Below are 13,525 nucleotides of genomic sequence, written 5' to 3'. Positions count from 1 at the left end.
GCTCTTCTTAAGGAAAGGAAACTTCACCTTAAGATAAATCAAAGTAATTACTATGAACTGATTTATAGATCACCTTTTTTCAAAGGGAAAAGGGATCACACACACATATATATCTGCTTGTAATTAAAAAATATTAAAATCTATTAAATTTATTAAAATACTTTGAAATATAAGAACATATATGTATATATATGCATATGTACACATATTTAAAATACATATGAATGTTGATATTTCTATTTCAGGGGTTCTTATCTTGGGGTCTATGGACTTATTTCTAAAATATTTTGATAACTATTTCAAAGTAATTCGTTTCCTAGATAATCCTATACATTTTATTTTGTGTATTTCAAAACTTTATTCTGAAGAGAGATCCATAGGCTTTAGCAGATTGATAAAGGGGTCCAAGACAAGAAAAGGTTAGCTATATCTATCCTTAGCTATATCTATCATTTACATTTCTTTGGGTCCTCTCTGTCTCTGTCTCTGTCTCTGTCTCTGTCTCTGTTTCTCTCCTGTGTCTCTCTGTTTTTCTATATAACTACATATCTATCAATGTGGCTAAACTACATATCAATCAATGTTTGATAATGTGTTTTATTTTATACACCACAGTGATGTACTAATATCACCTGCCCCCCCCCATTCTTTTTTTGTTACAGAAAAATACAGGTAAGTAAAATCAACTGACAATGAATGCCTCTGACAATATATATATATATAACATTCGTTCCCTGTAGTCCTCCAGCCTCTCTCCAGAAAACAGGTAAGGTGCATTTCATGATCTTTCCTCCAGGACCAAAATTCAATGCTGCATTTCATCTGAGTTTGGTTTTCATTTACTTTATTGAAGTTATTGTGTGTCTAGTGTCACTTGCTTTCTATTTCCAGCAGGTGGCAGGTCTCAGTTCTAGTCTAAGAAATCTTGCCTAGGAATATTGTTTTCAGTGTCCTGGAATTTTATCAAAATTCTTATCTGTCGAACTCTTAGCTGCACTAATAATAAGCCAAAGTTCTTTTATAAGAAGTGGCCACAAAACTGGTCTATTAACAGTTTCACTAGGGCAAAGAAAATGAAAACAATAGAATCAGATAATAAGTAGTTACATTTCCCCCATGCTTTTCAGTTTTTTGAAATAAAAATTATTTGTTTCATATATTTCCCAATTACATGTAAAAGAAACAATCATTTTTTAAACTTTTGAGTTCTAAATTCTTTCTCCTTCCCCCTTCTCCCCCTTCCCCTTTGAGAAGTTAAGCACTTTGATTTCCATTATACATGTGAGCATAAGGACACAGATTTATTCTGCCTTGATTATGCCAATATGAGGGCATGAAATCTCCAAAGGAACAATCCCACTGTAATGGGAAGGTACTGAAACTGAAGAAAGAAAGGATTCCATGCCAGCTTGGGGATATGTGTGTAGATTTATGAGAGTGTATTGGGTTAATTGGGGGAGTTTACTCACAATATTACTGTTTCGTAATAGAGTTTGGATTCTGGAACTGCTAGAACACCTTCCTTAACATTTAATAAATTGATTCCTTTGATATTTTTGAATTTTTGTTCTTCCAGATGAATTTTGTTACTATTTTTTCTAGCTCTATAAAATCATTCCTTTTGGTAGTTTGATTATTATGGCACTGAATAAGTAAATTAACTTAGGTAGATTTGTAATTATTATTATATTGGTGTGGTCTGCCCATTAGCAATTAATATTTCTCCAATTGTTAAGATCCAATATCTGACTTACTAGCTGTGTGACCCTGGGCAGGTCACTTAACCCCAATTGCATTGTGCAAAAAAAAAAAAAAATCCTGTATCTGTGTAAAAAGTGTTTTGTAATTGTGCTCACAAGTATTTTATACTTTTATGTAATAATTTGGAATGGAATTTCTTTCTATCTCATCCTGCTGGGTTTTGTTGGTAAAATAGAGACATGCTGATGATTTATGTGGGTTTATTTTATAAACTTTAGCAAAGGCTGAAGTTGTTAATTGTTTCAATTAGTTTTTTAGTTGATTCTCTAAGCATACCATTACTTCATTTTCAAAGTGCAAGTTTTGTTTCCTTGTTGTCTATTTTTATTCCTTCAATTTCTTTTTCTTATCTTATTGCTATAGTTAACATTTCTAGTATAATAATTGAATAGTAGTAGTGATAATGGGCATATTGGAAAGTTTGTTTTCATTACAAATAATGCTTGCTCTTGGTTTTGGATACAACTTAACACTTTAAAGAAAGATTTCATTAATTCCTATGCTTTCTAGTATTTTTTTAAAAAAATAGGAATGGGTATTATATTTTGTCAAAGGCTTTTTGATATAACTATTGATATAATTAAATTATTTTTGTTGTTTTTGTTATTGATATGGCCAATTAGGCTGATAGCTTTCCTAATATTGAACCAGCTCCTTATTCCTGACATATATCCCACCTGCTCCTAATGTATGATCTTTGTGATGTATTGCTGTAATCTCCTTGCTAGTGTTTTAGGTATCAAAACTATATTTGTATCATAAGAAGAATTTGTTTCCTATTTTTTAATAGTTAAATTAGTATTGGGATTAATTGTTTCTTAAATATTTGGTAGAATTCACTTGTGAATCCATCTGGTCCTGAAGTTTTTTTTCTTAGGGAATTCATTAGAGTTTGTTCAATTTTTTTTTCTAAGATAGGGTTATTTAACTATTCTATTTCCTCTTCTGTTAATCTGGACAACTTATATTTTTGAAACATTTATCCATTTCACTTAGATTTCCTGTTTAACTGATATATAATTAGGCAAAATAATTACTTTAATTTTATCTTCATTGGTGATACATTCACCCTTTTCATTTTTGATACTAATAATTTGATTTTTTAAAAACCCACCAAATTAACCAATGGTTCATTTATTTTATAGGCATTATTCCATAAAAAATAAAAATAATGTTATTAATTAAATAATTTTTTAACTTTCAGTTTTATTCATTTCTCTTTTGATTTTCAGGATTTCCACTTTGGTGTCTAATTGGGGATTTAAAATTTGTTCTTTTTCTAAGTTTTAAAAATTTGATGCCCAATTGATTTTCTGCTCTTTTTCTCTTTTATTGATTATGCATTCAGTGATAGAAATTCCCCTCCCCCCAACTACTGCTTTGACTGTATTCCCCAAATTTTGGAATGTTGCTTTATTGCTTTCAGTGTCTTTAATGAAATTATTGATTTTTTCTATGATTTATACTTTGATTCACTCATTCTTTAGGATTAGATTATTTAGTTTCCAATTAACTTTTTTTTTGGGGGGGTGCAATGAGGGTTAAGTGACTTGCCCAGGGTCACACAGCAAATGTCAAGTGTCTGAGGCTGGATTTGAACTCAGGGCCTCCTGACTCCAGGCCTGGTGCTTTATCCACTGTGCCACCTAGCTGCCCCTCCCAATTAACCTTTTGTTTTTGTTTTGTTTTTTGTTTTTGTTTTTGCGGGGAAATGAGGGTCAAGTGACTTGCCCAGGGTCACACAGCCAGTAAGTGTCAAGTGTCCAAGGCTGCATTTGAACTCAGGTCCTCCTGAATCCAGGGCTGGCGCCTTCTCCACTGTGCCACCTAGCTACCCCCCCGCCCAATTAACTTTTAACCTATGCTTGCATCACCCTTTGTTAAATGTAATTTTTAAATTATGTTATGGTCTGAAAAGACTGCAATTCGTATTTCTGTTTTTGGCATTTGTTTGTGAGGTTTTTATGCCCTAATACATGGTCAGTTTTTGTGAAGGTGCTATGTCTAGCTGAGAAAAAAGGTATAGTCATTTCTATTCCCATTCTGTTTTCTCCAGAGGTCTATTATATCTAACTTTTCTAAGACTCCATTCATCTCCTTGACTTCTTTCTTATTTATTTTATAATTACCTTTATCTAGCTCTGAGAGGAGAAAATTCAAATCCTCCAGTAGTATAATTTTACTGTCTATTTCCTCCTTTAATTCATTTAACTTTTCCATTAAGAATTTAGATGCTATACCATTTGATGCATATATGTTTAGAATTGATATTACTTCTTTGTCTATGATTCCTTTTAGCAAGATGTAGTTTCCCTGCTTGTTCCTTTTAATTAGATCTATTTTTGCTTTTGTTTTGTCTGAAATCATGATTGCCATCCCTGCCTTTTTAAAACTTAAGCTGAAGGGGCAGCTAGGGGGCACAGTGGATAGAGCACTGACCCTGGAGTCAGGAGTACCTGAGTTCAAATCCGGTCTCAGACATTTAACGCTTACTAGCTGTGTGACCCTGGGCAAGTCACTTAACCCCAATTGCCTCACTTAAACCCCCCCTCCCCCAAACCCAAAGCAAAACCAAAACAAGAAAAAAACAAAACTTAAACTGAAGCATTCTTCTCTAGCCCCCATTTTAATTTTTTAATTATTTTTTCTAGCCCCCTATTTTAACTCTGTGTATTTCTGTTTCTTGTAAGCAACATATTGTTCGATTATGGTTTCTAATCTATTTTTCTATCTACTTCCATTTTATTTGTGTGTTCATCCCATTCACATTCACAGTAATGATTAGTTACTGTACATTTATTTCCCTCCATCCTGTTTTCTTCTGCCTATCCTTCTCGCTTTCTCTTTTTTATACTGTCCCTCCTCTAAAGTCTGTTTTGTTTCTGACTGCTGCCTTCTTTTATTTGCCCTCCCTTTTATGATTTCCCCCTTCTCTTATCCCCTTTCACTCCTACTTCCCTTTTGGGTATGATAGATTTTGATTAATTGAACATGTATATATATTTTCCCTTTTTGAACCAATTTAGGTATGAGTGCTGTTCAAACATTATCTGCCTTCTACCATTTCCCTGTCCACTGTAAAAGCTGTTCCTTGTGTGCCTCTTTATGTGAGGTAAATTTCCCCATTCTTCCTCTCCTTTCCCTCTTATCCCAAGGCATCCCTGTTTCTCATGTATCCACTTTTTTTACATCATCCCAACATAACTGACTCAGTCTCACACCCTCTTTCTATATAGAATCTATCTATTTGCCCTAGTTATGATAAAGTTCTTAAAAGGTATAGATATCATCTTCCCATATAGAAAGGTACACAGTTTAACCTTATTTAATCCCATATGATTTTTCTTTCATGTTTTCCTTTTTATGTTTCTCTTTTGTCTTATATGTGAAAGTTGAGTTTTTCTATTTAACCCTGGTCTTTTCATCAGGAATGTTTGAAATTCCTCTATTTCATTAAATATCTATTTTTCCCCTTGAAGGATTATACTCAGTTTTGCTGGGTAGGTGATTCTTGGTTGTAATCTTAGCTCTTTTGCTTCCTGGAATACTATATTTCAAGCCCTGTAGTCCTTTAACATAGTAGCTGCTAAATTTTGTGTGATCCTAACTGTGGCTCTACAGTATTTGAATGGTTTCTTTCTAGCTGCTTGCAATATTTTCTCCTTGACCTGTGAGTTCTGGAATTTGGCTCTAATATTTCTGGGAGTTTTCATTTTGGGATCTCTTTTGGGTGGTGATTGGTGAATTCTTCACTGGTTCTAGGATGTTAAGGCAGTTTTCCTTGATAAAATTCTTGAAATATCATGTCTAGGATCTTTTTTTTGATCATGGCTAGTCCAACAATTCTTAAATAATTTTTCCTCAATCTTTTTTTTCTAGGCCAGTTGTTTTTCCAATGAGATAGTTCACATTTCCTTTTATTTTTTCAGTTTTTTGATTTTGCTTTATTATTTCTTGATGTCTCATGGAATCATTAGCTTCTATATGCCTAATTCTAATTTTAATTAGGAATTATTTTTTTCAGTGAGCTTTTGCATCTCTTTTTCCATTTGACCAATTCTGTTTTTTTAAGATGATATTTTTGGGACTTTTTATCATTTTTTTCACCAAGTTGTTAATTGTATTTTCATAATTTCCTTCCTTTGCTTTCATTTTTCACCTAATTTTTCTTCTACCACTATTATTTGAATTTGAAAACAAATTTTTATCTCTCCTAGGAATTTTTGTAGGGCTTATGTCCAATTTATACCTTTTCTTTTAGGCTTTGCTTGTAGCTTTTAAAAACTTGATAGTATCTTGATCTTTCCTGCCACCATAGTAGCTTTTTATGGTCCAGTTTCTTTTTTGTTGTTTGCTCATTTCTACCTTATTTCTTGACCGGGGACTTTGTCTTAATGTTAGGCTCTGTTCCCAACATGGGGAGCAAAAGGTCTCTTTATCAAACTTCAGGGTTTTTTGCACTACTGTTTTCAGGGTTAGTTCTGGGGGGTTGGAAGTTTCAGGAGCTTTTAAGGCGGTGTGATCTGGGGAGAGTTGTGGTTACTGCTCTCTTGGTCTTTAATCTGGTCCTTCCCCAGGGAAGGCCCCTGGTCTCTTGGGATTGCAATTGGTCCTGCTCTTCAGGGTTTCTTCTCTCTTGGGCCTAGAAATAATAGTGTTACTTAGAGTCCTTGATCCCTTGTGACCATATCATGCTGACCATCAGGGCTTCCATTGTCCCTTGACTGAAAGTGTTCCTCTTTGTCCTTGAACTGTGACCCAGTTCCAACATGAAAATGGCCATATACAAATAAGCTATGTACAAGATACATCAGAGGTAAACAGAGAGAAGGTGCCAGCATAAAGGGAGATAAGAAAGCCTTCTTACAGAAGGTTAAATTATGTCTGTGACTTGAAGAGATTCAGGGAAGGCAGGAGGTTGAGATGAGGAGAGAGAGAGTTCAGGCATGGGGCACAAAAAGTGAAAATGCTTAGAGTTTGGAGGAGTGTCTTGTGCAAAGAATAGCAAGGAGGTCAGTGTCTCTAGATCACAGAGTTTTTGGGGGGTGAATTAGGATATAAGATGACTGAAAATATAGGAAGGGACCAAGCTTTGAATACCAAATAGAATTTTATACTTGATTCTGAAGGTGATAGGGAGCCACTGGAGTTTATTGAGAGGAATTATAGTAACAACAATAAAGATAACAATACATATCCCCATTATCCTGTTTTTCACTGCAGTTGTACTGAGTGTGCTTTCAGTGAGCTTAAAGAGAATTAATTTATATCTCAATACTTTTATTCACCTAAGAACACAATTATTTTATCCACCAGGGCAATATCCCATAGAAAATTAAAAGAATAGGAGATTTGGCCATGGACCATTTCTACCTAGCCTCATGAGAGGATAATGATGATAATAATGGGTATAGAGACTGGATCTGGTATAGAGAGCTCTAAGTGAGGAAATTCCCTTTACCAAAGCAAATGGACACCTTTTTTCTTAGAACAGTAAGAAATTAAGGGACTGACTTGTCTAGGGTCACACAGCAAGTATGTACTAGAGGCAGGATTTGGATCTGTATAGTCCTGATTCCAAGGCCAGCTTTCTATCTACTAGGTGATGATGATGATAATAAAAATATGAGCAAGATTATTCTAAGAACATTATTCCAAGAATATTTTTTGAACTCTATTAAATGAAATGAGAAAAAATGAACAACAGTGAAAATAGGCCCTTATATTCATGATGCAATATGCTGTCTTCAAATTCAGCCTTAGACACATACTAGTGTAAAGAATTAATTGTTATTTGAGGTTTTTATGCCTCGGTGCGCACTGGCCGCAAACCGCACGGTGCTCCACCCACTGGTTGTAGCCGTTGCCATGGCGCTGGCACCTCATGTCATCACCGCTCGCTGATGCCTATGTGGACCTGGCACAATTATAATGATTGGAAGCCTAGAGAGGGAAGTCATGTGACTGTCAGAGCGGCCATCCAATTGGCTGGGGGCTATGTGGGGTTTTCTGGGACTGGGGAGGAGAATTCGCCATTCTAGCTGGAAGCTGGAAGGCAACAGGAGCTCTGCTGTATATTCTCAGCTGATTCCTGGGTGGTGGTATTTTTTCAGGTTGTATAATTTCCCTTTCCCCGTTTTATTTCCTTTCCCTTGATCCTACTGATCCTGTTTGTGTGTGTTTTTTTTTTTTTTAAGTTCATTCTTGTTAAAATAAATCCTGTTCTGTTTTGAGGGAGGCCGCTGGTCTCCTTCCTTGCCCCAATATTGCGGCAAGCCGCTTAGCTAACACTCCCCAATTAAAAATTGGTCTCCACACTAGCTGTGTCAACCTGGATAAGTCACTTAACCCTGTTTGTCTTGGTTTTCTTATCTATAAAATGATTTGGAGAAGGAAATGTCAAAAAAGCTCCAGTGTTTTTGTTTTTTTTAAAGCCAAATACAGGGGGCAGCTAGGTCATGCAGTGGATTAATAACTGGCCCTGGATTCAGGAGGACCTGAGCTCCAATCTGGCCTCAGACACTTGACACTTACTAGCTGTGTGACCCTGGGCAAGTCACTTAACCCTCATTGCCCTGGAAAAAAAAAACCAAAAAAACCAAAAAACCCAAAACCAAAACCAAAACCAAACTCCAGTGTTTCTACTAAGAAAACTCCAGATAGGGTCATGAAGAGTTAGACATAACTAAACAACAATTGTTCTAAAAGAATTGAGAAAAATATACATGAAAGCTGATGTGTACTCAATTTGTATCCTCATCAAGTCAAGAGAACATGAACAAGGCCCCAGTATCTTGGTAGGACCCCTTTTGCTAAACATGAGGAAAAAGTTTGATACTTGTACAGTTTGGGTAGGTATAACTGGGGTGCAATCTGCTTGTTGGAGGGAATGGCCACACTGATGAGATCATAGTTCCAATAGAATATTGGCCCATACACACATACATACACACAGCTGTCTTGCCTTGGGCCATTATCTCCACCCCATTCCACTGTAAAATTTGGCTTTACCCATAGAACCACCCTGGGATTTGATAGGCCTATTTTGGCCTTATCTTGCCTTTATGCTTGCCCATTTCCTTGGCATGCCAAGCCATCTCCACTCTGGCCATCATCTCCACTACTTTACAATGGAAAATTGGACTCTTCCCCATCCACCCTGAGCTTTGTTAGGCCAGCTTTGGCTTTATCTTGCCTAGATTCAGGTCTCTCCAGCGCTTCCATTCCATCTCTATGAGATGCTATCCTAGTCTGTAACACATTCCAATTCTTCTTTATGTGTTGTTTTCTCCTATGAAAATATAAGCTTTTTGAGGGTATATACTGGCTTAATTACTTTTGTGTCTAGAACTTAGCTAATGTTTAATAAATTCTATTTTCCTTTTCCCCTATCTTTTTTACTCTCTCCCTCCTTTCTTTCCTTTCTCCTTCCCTCCTTCCCTCTTTCCCTCCCTTCCTTCCTTCCTTGTTTCCTTCTTCCCTTCCTTCCTTAAATCTTTCCTTCATTCTTATCCATTCATTCATTCATCCATCCATCTAGTTAGCTATCTTTTTCCTCCTTTCAAGCAGTCATAATTCTCAAATACAAGACTTGAGAGAAGCATAAAAAGGAAAACAGGAAAGAAAAATATTATTGTGCTATAAGAAATGACAAGCAGGGGGCGGCTAGGTGGCACAGTAGATAAAGCACCGGCCCTGGATTCAGGAGTTCCTGAGTTCAAATCCGGCCTCAGACACTTGACACTTACTGGCTGTGTGACCCTGGGCAAGTCACTTAACCCCATTGCCCCGTAAAAAAAAAAAAAAAAAAAAAAAAAAAAAAAAAAAAAGAAATGACAAGCAGGACAATTTCATTAAGTCCTGGAAAGACTTGTGTGAACTGATGTATATGAAGTAAGCAGAACCAGGAGAATGTTGTACACAGTGACAGCAATTGTTTTACATCATTGCACATGTATAACCTATATCTGACTTCTTACTGCCTCAGAGAAGGGGGGGAGGGAGAAAAGGAGGGATAAAATTTGGAACTCAAAACTTTAAATAAAATGTTTATTATTTAAAAAAAAGAAAACAAGTTTCTAAATCTTGTGTTACCATGATATTTGAATTGTTTCTGGCTGCTTGTGATATTTTCTTTTCAACCTGCGATCTCTGGAATTTGTCCATAATATTCCTGTCAATTTTCATTTTGGGATCTCTTTCAAAGGGTGATCAGTGCATTCTTTCAATTTCCATTCAAATTTCCTCTTGTTCTAGGATATCAGGGCAGTTTTCCTTAACAATTTCTTGAAATAAGATGTCTAGGCTATTTTTTTTATCATGGATTTCAGGTGGTTTAATAATTCTTAAATTATTTCTCCTGGATCTATTTTCCTAGTCACTTCTTTTTCCAATGAGATATTTCACATTCTTTCTTATTTTCCCCATTCTTTTGATTTTACTTTATTTTCTTGATGTCTTATAGTGTTGTCAGTTTCCACTTGCCCAATTCTAATTTTTAAGGAATTATTTTCTTCATTGAGCTTTTCCATTTGGACAATCCTACTTTTTAAGGAATTGTTTTCTTCAATGAATTTTTGCATTTTTTTTGGCCTTTGGCCAATTCTGCTTTTTACAGGGTTATTTTCTTCAGTGGATTTTTATATCTCTTTTACCATTAGGCTTATTCTATTTTTTAAGCTATTATTTTTTTCTTGTATCACTCATTTTTTTTTTACCTCCCATTTCCCCTCCATCTCTCTTATTTGTTTTTTAAGATCCTTTTTGAACTCTTTCATGAGTTCTTTTTTCGGTCTCCAGACCAATTCACATTTCTCTTTGAAGCTTTTCATGTGGCTGTTTTGATATTGTTATTGTCTTCTGAAATTGTGTTTTGATCTTCCCTGTCATCATAGTAACTTTCTACAATCAGGTTCTTTTTTATTCCTTGCTTATTTTTCCAGCCTATTTCTTGACTTTTTATTTTATGTTACAGTTGGACTCTGCTTCAGGGATTGAGGGGCCACTGTCTAAAGCTTCAGGTTTTTTTGTTCTGTTGTTTTCAGAGTTAGTTCTGGGAGTCTGACATGGTTGTTGTTGTTTGTCTTTTGTTTTTTGAAGAAAACCAGTGAGATCACAGGGTGATTTCTTAACTTGTGCCTGAATTGACTTTAAGTGAGGCAGAGTTGCATAAGGTCATCAGTCTCACTATATTCCTGAGTCACTGAAGTCCAGTGGCAGGACAAAAGTCAAGATGACTAGTGGCCTGAGATGCAGTGGATAACCTTGGTATAGTCTGTCTGATAAAGCTTTTTCATTTAAAAATTTATATATATATATTTATGTGCGAGAACCAGGGGGCATCATGTCCTGCCAAGAAAGCATGAGGTTGAATTGGTGTCCTGGAAATTGCTGCCTTCAAGTCATGTCAATCAATGGACTTGAATGCTACCAGCCAATTAGCTGGGAGCTGTGTTTGGGGACTCCCCCTCTTCTGGTTCCACATGGAACTTCCACTAGAACTGACTCAGATTCTTTCTCTTTGAAAGTGTGACCAGCTAGGTGAAGGCGGCTTTCTCTTTATCTCTTTGCTTGCCCCTAATATACTTTAATAAATGCTTAATGCCCAAAGACTGTTGCTGAAGTTTCTAATTTATAAGTAAATTCTAGCTAGTCCCCCCACCACACACACACACACTGGGGGGCAGGTAAGGGTACACACATTAGATTTTAATCATCACATATGTGTGTGTATATATAAATATGTGTGTGTATGTATGTATATATATATATTTTTTTTTCTTGAAGATTAGGACTAGACTTTATTTATTTACTTAGAATTTTCCTTACCTTACATGTAAAAACAAATTGTAACGTTGTTTTTTATAACTTTGCGTTCCAAATTCTTTTCCTTCCTTATTCCCCCATTAAGAACTCAAGCAATTCAATATAAGTTATACATGTGTAGTCATGCAAAACATAGCAGACAAAAAACTTTAGAAAAAGGAACTAACAACAACAACATATGCTCCTATCTGTATTCAGATACCATCAGTTCTTTCTCTATAGATGGATTGCATTTTTATAAGTCCTTCAGAGTTGTCTTGGATCATTGCATTGCTGAAAATAACTGTCATTCACAGCAGATTATCTTACAATATTGCGGTTATTTTGTATATAGTACATTTCACTTTGCATCAGCTCATGTAAGTCTTTCCAGGTTTTTCTGATAGTATTCTGCTCATCTTTTTTTTTAAATAGTAAACTACATTTATATAGTACTTTAAAGGGAGATTTCCTTAGAAAACACACATGAGGTTGATTATTACAACAACAAGGATAGCTAATATTTATATAGTACCTTATACCTGACAAAGAATTTTCTTCACAATAGCCCAGCAAAGTAAGTATCATCATCATCATCAGCCGCCTCATCTTATATTGCTCTTGCCTCTGCTTCAATTTTTTTTACCAGTTACTATTGCGGTTTTCCTCCATCCTATTTGATCCCCATGATATTTACTCTATTTTCTATCTTTTTTTACCCTTTCCCTCCTCAAAAGTGTTTTGCTTCTGACTGCCCCTCCCCCAATCTGCCCTCCCTTCTTTCACCCCTCCCCTTTAACCCCTTCCTCTCCCACTTCCCCACAGGGCCAGATATATTACTATACCCACCTGAGTGTGTATGTTATTCCCTCTTTGAGCCAATTATGATGAGAGTAAGGCTCGTTCATTACCCTGTGCCACCCCCCATTTTCCCCTCCATTTCATAAGCTTTTTCTTGCTTCTTTTATGTGAAATACTTTACCCCCATTCCACCTCTCCCTTTCCCTTTCTCCCAGTGCAATCCTCTCACCCCTTAATTTTATTTTAAAGATGTCATCATGAGGCAGCTAGGTGACACAGTGGACAAAGCCCCTACCCTGGACCCAGGAAGACCTGAGCACAAATATGACCTCAGACACCAGCTGCTTGACCCTGGGCATGCCAACCTACCCTGACTGCCCCACAAAAAAAGATAAACAAAAAATAAATGCTTTACACTTATCATTCCTTCATAATCAATTCCCACCTATGGCCTCTGTCTAAATTTATTCCTTTCAGCTGCCCTAATACTGAGAAAGTTCTTATGAGTTAGAAGTATCATCCCATGTAGAAATATAAATAGTTTAACCTTTTAAACTCCCTCATGATTTCTTTTTCCTGTTTACCTTTTTATTCTTCTCTAGGGTCTTGTATTTGAAAGTCAAATTTTCTATTCATTTCAGGTCTTTTCTTCATGAATGCCTGAAAGTTCTCTTTTTCACCGAAGTCCAATTTTTTCCTCTGAAAGATTTTACTCAATTTTGCTGGGTAGGTGATTCTTTGTTGTGATCCCAATTCCTTTGCCCTCCAGAATATCATATTCCATGCCCTCTGATCCTTTAATGTAGAAGCTGCCAGATTTTTTGTTATCCTGACTGCGGCTCCACAGTACTTGAATTGTTTCTTTCTGGCTGCTTGCAATATTTTCTCCTTGATCTGGGAGCTCTGGAATTTGGCTATAATATTCCTAGAAATTTTCATTTTGGGATCTCTTTTAGGAGGTGATCAGTGGATTCTTTCAATTTCTATTTTACCTTCTGCTTCTAGACTATCAGGGCAATTTTCCCTGGCAATATTTTGGAAGATGATGTCTAAGCTCTTTTTTGATCATGGTTTTCAGGTAGTCCAATAATTTTCAAATTATCTCTCCTGGGTCTATTTTTTCAGGTTAGATTTCTTTCCAAGGAGATATTCCACATTG

The sequence above is a fragment of the Dromiciops gliroides genome, chromosome 4, assembly GCF_019393635.1.
Source record: "Dromiciops gliroides isolate mDroGli1 chromosome 4, mDroGli1.pri, whole genome shotgun sequence".
NCBI classification, from domain to species: Eukaryota; Metazoa; Chordata; class Mammalia; order Microbiotheria; family Microbiotheriidae; genus Dromiciops; species Dromiciops gliroides.
The sequence above is the reverse complement of the archived record's forward strand: the minus strand, read 5'-3'. Positions refer to the sequence as shown.